At 36.6% G+C, this 13,589-nt stretch overlaps 1 protein-coding gene across 3 annotated transcripts in view; it reads right to left on the bottom strand.

Moving 5' to 3' along the window:
* The window catches only part of LOC117983024 (roundabout homolog 2-like), an 89,415-nt gene that overhangs the window by 43,876 nt on the left and 31,950 nt on the right, over nt 1-13,589 (bottom strand). Inside the window, exon 1 of one of the 3 annotated variants that reach the window (XM_069499245.1) lies at nt 1,924-2,070. The exons of the other annotated variants lie outside the window; for them this stretch is intronic. The gene's annotated coding sequence lies outside the window, so the exon portion shown is untranslated. Of the gene's footprint in view, nt 1-1,923; nt 2,071-13,589 lie in introns of those variants that run through there. 3 annotated transcript variants of the gene reach the window in all.

The following is a 13,589-nucleotide window of genomic DNA, read 5'->3' as shown; positions in this document are numbered from 1 at the left end:
CTCAAACTCTTGAGAGCTTTGCAAAAATGTCTTCGAAAAACGACTTTTCGCTCTTAAGTACATTTTGACATCCCTTTTGCACTTATTTTTACACTTAACTCTCTACTTCACTCCCTTTCGTTACTCCCATTGAGTTTCAAAATAATGAACGCCCGGAACGATGAGCGCAAAAATATTGCAATGTATCAAAATATACACCGGGGTAGTCTAGTGGTTAGAAGGATGGTTCCCTATCAAGAGGTCATGGGTTTTACTTCTGGTCAGGCATAATATTATCTTAGGCCAAACTGTAATTTGTTATTAACCTATCTATTACCTCACTATTATTGTGAAGACATCGATATTGTGAATACGAATACGTGTCTGTCTGTATTATATTACCTATCTATTACCTACTACTGTTGTGAATACGAAAACGTGGCTGTTTGAATGCTATTTTTTTTTATTCAGATACAAGTTAGCCCTTGACTGCAATCTCACCTGATGGTAAGTGATGATGCAGTCTAAGATGATAGCGGGCTAACCTGGAAGGGGTATGGCAGTTTTTATTAAACCCATACCCCTTTGGTTTCTACACGGCATCGTACCGGAACGCTAAATCGCTTGGCGGTACGGCTTTGCCGGTAGGGTGGTAACTAGCCACGGCTGAAGCCTCCCACCAGACCAGACCAGAAATTTAGAAATTATAAAATTCCAAACCCCTGCCAGGAATCGAACCCAAGACCTCCCATTAATAAGACCACAGCGCTCACCACTGCGCCAGGGAGGTCGTCAAGGCTATTCTACGACTTTCACAACTTAGTGACCTAAACTTATGATATAATGTAATTTGGCACAGTCGGTATACACATACGGTATGCCTACATATTACACACCTACTTAGTATAAATATATACATCTATGCCCTTATATAGGATACCTACATACCGACTCCGAGGTAAATACAAGGTTCAGCTACTTTTTATCTGAACTTTTTTTTTTGAAAGAAGACTGCAGCATTCTGGAGTCTGGAGCGTGGTGGGTCTTCCTTCTGTCTTATTAAAAAGAGGTACTTTTAAGCTTATACTCCGATATATACATTGTAAATCAAAACAAAGGTAAAATAAACAAACAATTCGATCTAGGTGATCAATGGTTATTTATTGTTCCGCAATTTTGTTCCGATCGCGTAGTAAAATTAAAACGCATGAACGCTTTTCCATTTTATTTCCTGTATGTTTGTTTTCAGGCACAAAAAATTAATTCTCTAAACAACGTCAAGCTTTTAACAAGGTAAAACGTGCTGAAAGGGTTTGTTTCACGCCCATAGTAATTTTTTTGACTGAAATATTATACATAGGTACAACGTAACAAATTGTACCTACACGCACTTAAATAATATATAATACCTAGGGTACCTATAATATTATATTGTTATGGTAAAAACTGTTATCTTTTATCTACATAAAAAATAACAATTTTTTCTATCTTAGGTACCTACCTAAGTTAAACTAAAATAAATTAAATTAGGATTGTATCAAGGCTGCATTTTATTTATAGATCTTAATTAAATAAACCAATTATTACCTACTATGTACATAAAAAATATCAATTTTTACCATTATAATATAAGCATCAGCATTTTAATAGCTTGATAAATTCATCAGTGATCTCCAAAATATTTGAAAACCACTGAGAAATGCTCTATCAAACGCATGCATAAAGTTTTCGTTTGTTATGGAAAATACAACTTAATTAAATGATTAGTTTGAATAAAATCAAGCACACAATAATATTTAATAACTTAATTAAAACGCAAAAATTCAGGTTTCATCCTATAAAAATGCTTAATTGTATTTAAATTAAATAAAACAATTTGCTGAAAATGAAAACCAGATCTGCGTGCGTCAATTTAATTGAACCAATAATAATTAATATTCTTACGTGATCGAATAAAGTCCACAATCCCAAAGCGAATGTCCAAAACACCAAAAAAAAAAAGAGAGTCAATGACGACCACTGAAAAACACGTTTGGAATTTGAATTCACACGCGTTTAAAAATTCGCGCCAAAGGAATGAAGTCGGGACGTCCTCCCTGTTCCAGAGGTTTAATAAAACTGACAGTCTGGCTGGCGGGCGGTCTAGACGGGGTAGATGGGCAGGAGGGTTGCGGGGTAAATCAACCCTAGTGAATTTGCCCGAAACGGTAAAGCTCATACGTCCATAGAGCTGATTTTTGAGCCGTATACCATCGTCACTATCCAATACACTTTGGTTTATTATTGTATGGGTGTTGGGTAATTGCTGGCAATGTTTTCATTAACTTCGTCAATTCCGAACGTTTTTGGCTATTCGGAAAATGTAAACTATGGTGCGGATCTACTTACCTGTAGTAGGTAGGTAGGTACATACCTGCCATCTCACCTATTATACACTTAATAAATTCGCTTTTGCAGATAAACTGCGCACTTTTTTTACTGAACATTTAAGGAACATTTAAAACATTTTTCGTGTTGAAGGTATATAAAACGAAAAGATGACTGACTGACTGACTGATCTATGAACGCACAGCTCAAACTACTGATTGGATCGGGCTGGGCATGCAGATAGCTATTATGTCGTAGACATCCGCTAAGAAAGGATTTTAGAAAATTGAACCCTCAAGAGGGTAAAATAGGGGTTCAAAATTTGTGTGTCCACGCGGACGAAGTTGCAGGCATTAGCTAGTGTAACAATAAAATGTCTGTTAGTACTAATGTCAGGAGTAACTACTTCCTAGCTGCCTAGTACCTATCTGCATTTTCGCACTCTACAGCCGGGCTGCTTCTTTGCCCAAAATATGACTCCGTCAAGGAAATTCACGGACTCAAGGTTAATCGTTTAATCTTTAGTCTACACACAAAAACCTATTACAGCTGGTAGCATCTTGCAAAAACTTTTGCAATTTTACTCTTAACCTATGTTCAAAAACTTTAGAACCGGATTGAAGCTCGGATAGTTACTTACATTTTCAGTATTATTTCCTTAAATAGAATACTGGTTGGCACATCATGTACCTAGAAACTGCAGTTAAATAGACGATCTATTAATAAAATGTCTGCAATGTCTGTGCTGTAGATGTTGGGTGTAATCCGTATCGATCAAGTTTAAATTTAGTTCCGTGAGCTCTGGGCATACAATAGGCAAGACAGCCCAAAAAGAGACCGGAAACTACAGCCGTTGGATACCAACAACAGTGCTTTCAAAAGAGACTTTGATTTTTGCATTTTGTATCTACTGAAAACGCTTTCTCTGTTCTTTATTTATTGAAACAAAGTGAAACTACAGTACGCGGCAGAAAGTAATGTACATCGGCATTTAGAATGGCATTTCGGCTTTGTAGAGCTTTATCTCTGTCACTCATACCTATATGTCGTTTCGTCGGTCTCAACGACAGAGACAACGCTCTACAAATCTGCTATCGACATTACTTTCGGCAGCGTACTGCAATTGCAGTTCTTTCTAGTTGATTGCTTTACAGCGATACAGTTGGTTACAATAACCTAGCAATTAATTAATAATTACCTACCTACCAAATAATTAATTAGTTAATAGAATATCGTCACAAATAATCTAGCAATTATTTTGGACGATATTCTATTAATAATCTGTATTAGTAGAGCTACTAAAACATAAAGACTATATTACATAATAGTATTATACCTAGGTACTCAAAATAATTACACTCCATAGACTGCAGGGTAGCTGGAACACGTCTTATCACGATTTTTTCTTCGTAGACTTTCAAAATAGCTTCAGAAAAAGTAAAATAGTCGAACTCTTCCAGCCTCGTTAGACAAAAATAGTTACCAGACCAGTGATAGACCATTGAATAACAGCAAAAGAGCTTGGAAAATCTATTTTAGTGAAAATTGAGTAAAACTATGCGGAGTTTTTTTTAGCAGTTTGAAAGCAGACATTCTAACCAATTCTTGGATGAGTTTTTCAATCAGTAGCTTTACCCTTTCTCGCAGCTTTTTCATTGAGAAACCGTTACAAAAGGCGTTCATAATCATCATCATTTTCAACCGATACCAACACACTACGCGTAGGTATGTCTCTTGTAGGGACTTCCACACGCCACGGTCTTGCATCTCCTGAATCCAGCGGCTTCGTGTGACTCGTTTGTTAATGTAATATATCTGTGCTATCATAATATCAGGATATCTCCTCAGAAACACAAGATGCGGGTAAAATGACAAATTGATGTTCACATGACAGGAGGTTTTAATTCGAGAGTTTAAAGTGGCACTGAGTAATAGAAGCGCGGTGATACGGCATTCCATATCGTATGACTAAATTACGGTACAATTACAATGACAGAGCTACAATAGGTTGTTTATGTGGATATCGAGTTTTGTGGGGAAGCTATCGTAATTAGCGGTTATCAGGAATAATGTTTCATTATCGAATTAAATGGTTCTATGTTTTTCAGCTAATTTTAATTTGTTTCACACATTTAGGTATATTGGTAAGCTAAAACTTAGAAAATAATTATGCTTCACAATCTCACATTTTTTTTTCAATCATCTAGTTACACTCATACATGGATTTGATCTTGAACAATTTGCGTGCTTGTTGGAATAAGCATATACAATATTAAGAATGTTACAAGATCAAGAACTGGCTATCCTATTTTAGCTAGATTTTTAGATCTGTGTTAAGGATAGCCAGCCCTCTCCCTCGGTTGCTTATTATCTTTACTTTATTTTACTTGTTTTGGAAAAACTAGATAAGTATACCATACTTGTTTATTTTTGTGTATTTGTTGGTAATTGTGCTAAACTTTTCAAAAAATTCCTATTAGACAGTCTTTTTTTATGATTCAGATATAAGTTAGCCCTTGACTGCAATCTTACCTGGTGGTAAGTGATGATGCAGTCTAAGATGGTAGCGGGCTAACCTGGAAGGGGTATGGCAGTTTTTATTATACCGCTTTGGTTTCTTCACGGCATCGTACCGGAACGCTAAATCGCTTGGTGACACGGCATTGCTAGTAGGGTGGTAACTAGCCATGGCCGAAGCCTCTCACCAGACCAGACTAGACATTTAGAAATTATAAAAAGGAATCGAACCCTGGACCTCCCACTAATCCACACAGACCGCAGCGCTTACTACTGCGCCAGGGAGGTCGTCAAAATGATTAGATAATCAGGGAAGACTTTTAATTTGATTAATAAAGTTTAACAAAACATTGATAAATTACTAAATAGGTACGATTAAGTATGTAAAGGAGAGGACCTAACATACACCCACACAATCTAATCAAGCACACATAATTTTAAAAAACTAGAGTAAACATTAGATATCTTAAAACAGCCCATCAAGATAAGATTACACCAGTCGAGTCTAACAAATCTACTCGTGTGCTAACAAACACACATAATGAGTTATTCTGGGAAATCTAAGCCGCCTTTCATGTTTTATTTATTTATACTCGACATAAATCCATACTTAATATTATAAATGCAAAAGTGTGTCTGTCTGTCTGTCTGTTTACTAGCTTTTCACGGCTCAACAGTTTATTATTCAGAAATTTGGTACAGAGTTAGCTTACATCCCGGGGAAGGACATATTATGCTTTTATCCCGGAAAATAATAGAGTTCCCATGGGATTTTTAAAAATCCCAAATCTACGCGGAACGAAGTCACGGGCATCATCTAGTTATTAATAAACTTCAAAATCATTGCTTTTAAGGTCAAAAACCGGCCAAGTGCGAGTCAGGCTCGCGCAATGAGGGTTCCGTACTACAGTCGTATTTTTTCAACATTTTGCACGATAATTCAAAAACTATGATGCATAAAAATAAATAAAAATCTGTTTTAGAATGTACAGGGGAAGACCTTTCATATGACACCCCACTTGATATAGCCACTCACTTCGAAAGTTGAAAATACTAATTATTAGTTCATGACCACAATTTAATTTTTTTGTGTGATTTAACCCTAAATTCACGGTTTTCAGATTTTTCCCCAAATGTCAGCTATAAGATCTACCTACCTGCCAAATTTCATGATTCTAGGTCAACGGGAAGTACCCTGTAGGTTTCTTGACAGATAGACGGACAGACAGACAACAAAGTGGTTCAGTTTTTCTTTTTGAGGTACGGAACCCCCTTAAAAGTATGCTAACATAAGAGGTGCTAACATAACTTGGCAGTTTTAGACTTGCATGTAAGAAAGTCTAATAGTGGGGCCGATTCTCTTGTACACGATCTCTAAACTAAACTAAATTAACAGGTCTAAATCTAGTGCTAGTCTTTTCCGCAAGCAACATTATGAAAGGGATAGCAATAGATTCAGACGTGCTATTTTAGTTTAGTTTAGAGATTGTGTACAACGGAATTAGCCACATTGCCTCTGTTCTACCTAAATCTTACCTCAACTAGAAAGAATCGTTCGGCTACTAAGATAGTAGGATATCGCGATGGTCGTAAGACGGAGCTAGTTCCCGCTATAAGATAAGGAGTAGCCTTAATTACAATAGCTTATTTCATTTTGGTCTGTTGCTGGTCCTCTTTTAAATATAACTCTTCTTTTTTTAAGTTATAGATCGCTTGGCTGCAATCAGACCTGCTTGTAAGTGATGAGGTGGCGCACGCATGCTTAGAAGATGGCCATACACTGTTCCTGGATACAGTATTGGTGTGACTTGTGAGACGAGAAACATGACGAATTTCGTAACATAGTACATAAGAAAGGTAAGTTCCTAGATCCTATGTACTATTTGGGATAATATTAGGATATGGTGACGATGGTGCGGGGATACTGAGGAAAACGCCAGTGGCGCTGATGGGTCCAGTGAGGGTAGTAACCACGAGGTTCGATTCTTGGTCGAATACAAAATATAGTAATACAAAGTGTTCGTGTGGTGAATTCCATTCTAATCCCACTGCTGTTACCATGTTATAAAACGACCAGCTGTTCGATAGTGACTGCTTTATTTTTTGAACTTCTAAACTACCTACATGCAATACAATACTTGTACTAAGTAGGTATATATTATAACTACGTATATAACAAGTAGGTACGTAGTCGAAGATAACGTAGTGTTTTGATGTAGATACACGTTAATGCAGGTTAATCGTGAAGTTTGCAAGTAGAAGTGGAGAGTTTAAGCCGGTTAATTCCGGGCGTCGGGTTAAGCTCCCAGAACATTGAGCTATAGAGGTTTTAACTTCACCGACCGACTCCCCGCTTTTAATATTTTATGTATGACGTAACAACGATATGTACGTATGTGGTTTTCGGTGGGATGTGCATCATCAATAAGTAGGTTCTGTTTACTATGTGCAGATAAATTCATAATCAGGTGTAATAGTATTTTATAATTAACTAAGTAATGCCCACCACTTCATCCGCGTAAGTTTTCGTTTTTAAAAAATCTGTGGTAACTCTTTGATTTTCTGGAATAAAAAGTAGCTTATGTTCTTCCCCGGGATGCATGCTATCTCTGTACCAAATTTCGTCAAAATCGATTGCACGGGTGGGTCGTGAAAAGCTAGTAGACAGACAGACAGTCACACAGACGGACAGACAGACAGACACACACTTTCGCATTTATAATATTAGTGTGGTTCTTTATTTTGAGTTCCGTAATCTCAAATTAGTCAAATTATTAACATCCTTGCAGCATTTTAAGTTGAAAAGTGGTGATATTCACTTCTACTTATTAATATCTACTTTATTACTCTTCAGATAATGAAATGAAATATCAGATTACAGCTTTTTGTGTCTAAATTAAATGAGAAAGCTCACAATATATTCGTAATCTCCATTCTCTGCTGATTGCGGTATGTTAATTCCATGTAAGTGCTGAGAATTTCATGCAACACCACTAGGTATGCAAATCCGAGTAGGGAACAGTAATCTAGTATACTATATATATTATTATGAATTATTTAGATAGAATTGTGCATACATATAATAATTTACTGAAAAATACCTATATAAATATATAAAAACGGGACGAAGGGATATTTTATGTTGCCAGGTGTGTACTAAGCTGTGTCAAGTTTTCAAATATTGATTCTAGAGTCTATTTATTTATATAACTGGCTTATGCCCGCGACTTCGTCCGCGTGGACTACACAAACATACCCTTATTTCACACCCTTAGGGGTTGAATTTTCAAAAATCCTTTCTTAGTGGATGCCTACGTCATAATAGCTATCTGCATGCCAAATTTCAGCCCAATCCGTCCAGTAGTTTGAGCTGTACGTTGATAGATCAGTCAGTCAGTTGTTCACCTTTTCCTTTTATATATTTAGATTATCTTTACAGTGTTTAACATAAACTAGGTAGGTACCAGCGGCGAAGAGTCAATATAACACGATTCCTATCGGCTTCCCTTTAAGAATTGGCATAATATAGCGTAAGTAGGTACTATTCACATAAATTCGGTAATACGTTCGTTCGTAAATACAAAGGTTCGATCGTCACAAATGCTATTTTTTTTTTGTTATTACTAATTTAAGTTAAAAGCATAACAGCTAATGTAAGTAACATACACCTACAGTCCTACGCCGTACAAGCCGTAAAATATCGGATTCCCTAGTTAGATTTGTGCTTAGTATTTATCTCTTTCATTTCCCTAGCGAAAGCAAAAGGAGCGAACTAGGTCTGTCTCGCTCAACGGTTGGAGCCCACCAATTTAATCTGGCCCAGAAGCGAATACGAATTTGGAACTCTGACAGGTCAGACAAATTTGACGTAAGTAAGCCGCTAGAATCCGAGTTACCGTATTATACCTCCAAATTAAAAATTATATTAATAGTATTACTTTAACAGGTACATGCTACTATTTTGAGTATTTTGTATTTTGAAGGGTGATTTGATTGATTATTATTTGTTTTTGTGAAGCGTCCATACACGTTTGTTTTTAAAGTTGTTAGTGGTGTTTTATTTTGATATAATAAATTGGGGCTAGTGATTAATAACTAATAAGTGTAGGTAAGTTCGCGGTAATTTAGATTCGGTTTGGTAAGTCAACATCAGAAATTACCTTAATTCACATAGATTGTTGTTTAACAGATTTCCTGTTACGTACCTAACGATAGTAATTTTTCTAAATCGAGTTTTGAAAACAAAAAGCGTCTTTAATCGAAGTAGGTAGTTAGGTACCTTTTAGGCTTCCCTTTTTCAGATTTTCACCCTTCGCCACTGGTAGGTACTGGGGCCAATGCTCTTGTAATCTTGCTTGTGTAATCTTTAAATTAAAATATATTAACAGGTCTAAATATAGTACTATCCATTTCCGCAAGCAACGTTATGAAAGGGATATCAATAGATTTAGATGTGTCATTTTAGTTTAGTTTAGAGATTGTGTACAACGGAATTAGCCATCACTGTTTCACAATTTTTTTAACGATAAATGGCATAAGTACGCTGTGATTTTGTAAGACATATTATATTATTATAGCCATTGCTTCTGGGCAGTGATAATTTTGTACATTCTTTGAAATTCGCCCGTAACATTTGTAACACAAGTTACGAACTCATAAACGAGGCCTAATAGAAACATGGTTGAGCTTAAAATCTGTTTAAAATAAACCAATTCTAATTGACTTACAACAGAAAACACTTTAGTAATAAATTGTTTTAAAATTCCACCCCTCTTACCCCATTAGCTATTTTCCGGGAATGTTTACGAGTTATTCTGGAATCGTTCCAAAGTTTCACTACCTCCCTCATTATGGGAGTAGTGTTAATGCCGAATGTCCGTGAAATCTCTTAGAGGACACTCCACTCAGTTTTAATTCTGTCTCTTTATTGCTTGCTTCGTTAAAGCTGAGAGGTTATTTGGCTGAGGAGTGAGGAGGGAAAGCATGAATCCACGCCATTGTTCGCAGTGAAGGAAAATAAGAGAACAAAGGTACTACGGAGTGTGATTTAGCTATATTTAAATCTAAATACATAATGCTTTGATTTTACACCTCTTGATTGCAGATTCAGCGTGCGATGGAGAGAGCTATCCTTGGAGTTTTTCTACGTGATCAAATCAGAAATACCTACTTCTATTGGTACCTAGTAGGTACACATTTTTCTAAAGACTCTTTTTTATAAAGTTGGTTACCTGATGATAATGCACTATGTAAAACTCTCCAACGATGAAACATAATAAATAGCTTTTATTCCAAAAATAATAATCACACAACATTTTTTTGCATCAAATCTTACATTTCATTCACTGAATATGAGTTATGGTTTCTTTTATACAGTTGATAAGGAACCATCATGGGTTGTATCGACACTATATTATTATTGTCATAAAAAGGATCTGGGATCTGGATAACACCATTAATATTACGGAGCCAATATTAGTAGCAAGTCTCGCGTCATCATCTATCCGAGGACATTTTTTTTACACCTTTTTTAAGCAGGTTATGTTAGTTTTTTGTGCTTTATCGTATTCAATAAACTAAGCACTTGCTGCAAAAAAAAACCATAAAAAAATTACGATTTTATACAATACAAAATAAATAATGGGTAGTCCAAAATCTGTCAGAATAAGAAAAATGCAACTGCAACTTAAAAAAGTAGCGTCATTTTGAAACATCGTCGGTTAACATCATAACTCTCGACAACCTCTCAACTCATACAAGACTGTCACAAGACCCTGGAAACACTAATGAGTAGGTCAAAGGACATGATGGGGACCAGGGAAACGAGGCGGTGGACGCACTAGCACGAAAGACTTCGACATTGAAGGTGACAAGGCCAGAACATAATATCGTTCCCATACCCTTCAGTGAGTATACAACTTGGTTGCATGAACTAACACTTAAAGAGCATTTCCAATTATGGGCAAACACGACAGACACCAGGTAAGCCAAAGAAGCTTTCCCTAGCATAGACAAACGACAAACTGAAAGAGTACTCCGCCTAGGCAGAGGTAAATTTATAGGAAGAATAGGACTTATAACAGGGCATAGCCCACAAACAAACACCTTTTCGTTATAGGTGTCTCCGACAGTCCTCTGTGCGGGGACTACATGGAGGTCGATGAAACACCGACGTACGTGCTCCTAGAGTACACGGGCGTGGCAGAACAACGCGAACGCCATTTGAGATCCCCAACCTCACTCCATGAAGTCCTCGGCAACCTGGGCGGTCTACTCGGCTTCTGAAACGAGCTTGGACGGCTGGAGTGAAGACTTCGGCGGGGAGGGGCAATGCACGCACAACAGATGGAAACGTTTAAGTACGGAAACCAGCTTTGAATAAAGAAAGAAGAGTACGTATAATGTTAACCTTTGGTGTTATCTGTTAAGTTTAACTTATTGTTCTATAAGTAAACATCGTATATCAAATACGAGTAAAGTACATACTAACTTCAATTAGTAGATTGCTTTGATCTTTAAAAGAGAATAGCCACAAAGCGGTCTTAAATCCTAATGAAAGAAAACCAGGCGATTTTGTTTTAAAAATAAAAGAAATCCCTATAAAAATGTGTGACAAACTTAAAAAAAGTTCTTTATAAAAGCACATAGGTTTTATAGGCATAGCCTATAGGCTTATTAACAACGACTCATCGCCGGCTCACTACAGCGCATGGCTCTCCTCACAGAATGAGCAGGATTTGGCCACAGTCCACTACGCTGCGCGCTGGCAGACAACTTTATCGTAGCCCAGTTTTATTATAATAAAACCATTAAAGTGTAAAGTAGTTAGTTTAATCCATACTAATATCCATACTTCCATACTTAATATTATAAATGCGAAAGTGTGTCTGTCTGTCTGTCTGCTTGCTTTTCACGGCCCAACCGTTCAACCGATTTTGATGAAATTTGGTACAGAGTTAGCTTACATCCCGGGGAAGGACATAGGCTACTTTTTATCCCGGAAAATTAACGAGTTCCCACGGTGGAGTAAAAACCTAAATCCACGCGGACGAAGTCGCGGGCATCCTCTAGTTTGTAATAAACTTTAGCCAAAATAAAGTTATAAGTAAAACTTCATTGTCTGGATCGAGAGCAAAAATCACCGAGCCAGGCCACAAAAGTCTTTGCCCGCTTCGGTCTGATAGGCGTTCTAAACAGAAATTACAGAAACATTCACCTGCCGGTAACAAAAGCTCGTTCCCGATGGTCAAGTTATTGTTCAACGCCGGGATGTACAATACGACATCATGGATCACCCGTCCCGGGACAACAATACGACTTTGGTTTTGTAATAACTTAGAGCCGATCATGGAGTTTGAGCAATAAAAATGTTTGAACAGATTCGAACAGATATTGAGCTTTTTTGTTAGGTACATCCTTCATGTGATTGAAAATTTTTTGGGGAATAAATTCATCATTTTTAGTACCTACCTTACCTTGCCTTTTGTAATACTGGATAAACGATGTTTAGGGATGGCAAAATACTTTTAGTAGTTTTAATTTTTATATTAACAAACTTGCATTACTAATTTTATAAAAAAACTAGCTTATGCTCGCGACTTCGTCCGCGTGGACTACACAAATTTCAAACCCCTATTTCACCCCCTAAGGGGTTGAATTTTCAAAAACCCTTTCTTAGCGGATGCCTTCGTCATAATAGCTATCTGCATGTCAAATTTCAGCCCGATCCGTCCTTTGAGCTGTGCGTTGATAGATCAGTCACTCAGTCAGTCAGTCAGTCACCTTTTCCTTTTATACATTTAGATTGAAATGGAAGGATACAAGCAAATTATTAAAATTAAATGAAGGTGAATAAAAAAGTCACGCATTTGAGTGCGCTTTATAATAAGTAAAATGTTGCAGTCAAATGGTTTACGGCAACCAGAATAAAGTCTAGCAGCTATGCGGTACCTACCTATGTTACCGGAAAGCTAGCCATTTAAATCAGCTCAACGACAACAGTCTTCGCGCCGATATATACAAGCCACAATGTAACTATGTATTTCTATGAAGCACATCGTTTAATCTCTATATATAAAAATTAATTTCGATAATTCTTTTTTTATAATATTCCTTGAAGTACGAGGATGGAGGGAAAAATTTAAAAAATTTGAATCGACTGTGAGGCGGTACGAAGTTCGCTGGGACAAGATAGTATTTAATAATAACTCAATGTAATAAATCAAACTTAGCTTTGACAAAAACTGAGCTTATATAAGTTAAAATTCGCGTGAAATAGCTTTACTAAGCCGAAGCTTACAAAATGTTTTCAATCTTTTCCTGCTTATATCTTTTGTCTTCGTGAAAAGTATTAGATCGTCGATGCATGTGACATTTTTGTTCAATGTGACATTCCCATATCGTGTGGGACGATACCATGATACCGTTTTATTTTGACAAAAGTACAAAGAATTCCCTTTGTTACATTTAGGGCAATATATCAGTATGTGACAGACGGTTTTGGGAAAAAATACCTATTCATACGCTTTTAGATTCAATGCGTGAAAACATAAAATAAATTTTAAAATCCGAGACCATAAACGTGTCTTTTACGCCTACTACCAAAATACATACATACTAACAAATGCTTGCATAAAACTGTAACAGAACTTGTACCTACGAAGCTTGATTCCTCAGTGCTGTATTCTATTACGATGGACATAGGATGCTATTTATCCCGATAAATC

This window comes from Maniola hyperantus, chromosome 6, assembly GCF_902806685.2.
Source record: "Maniola hyperantus chromosome 6, iAphHyp1.2, whole genome shotgun sequence".
In the NCBI taxonomy this organism is placed as follows: Eukaryota; Metazoa; Arthropoda; class Insecta; order Lepidoptera; family Nymphalidae; genus Maniola; species Maniola hyperantus.
This window is presented reverse-complemented; position numbering and strand designations above follow the sequence as displayed.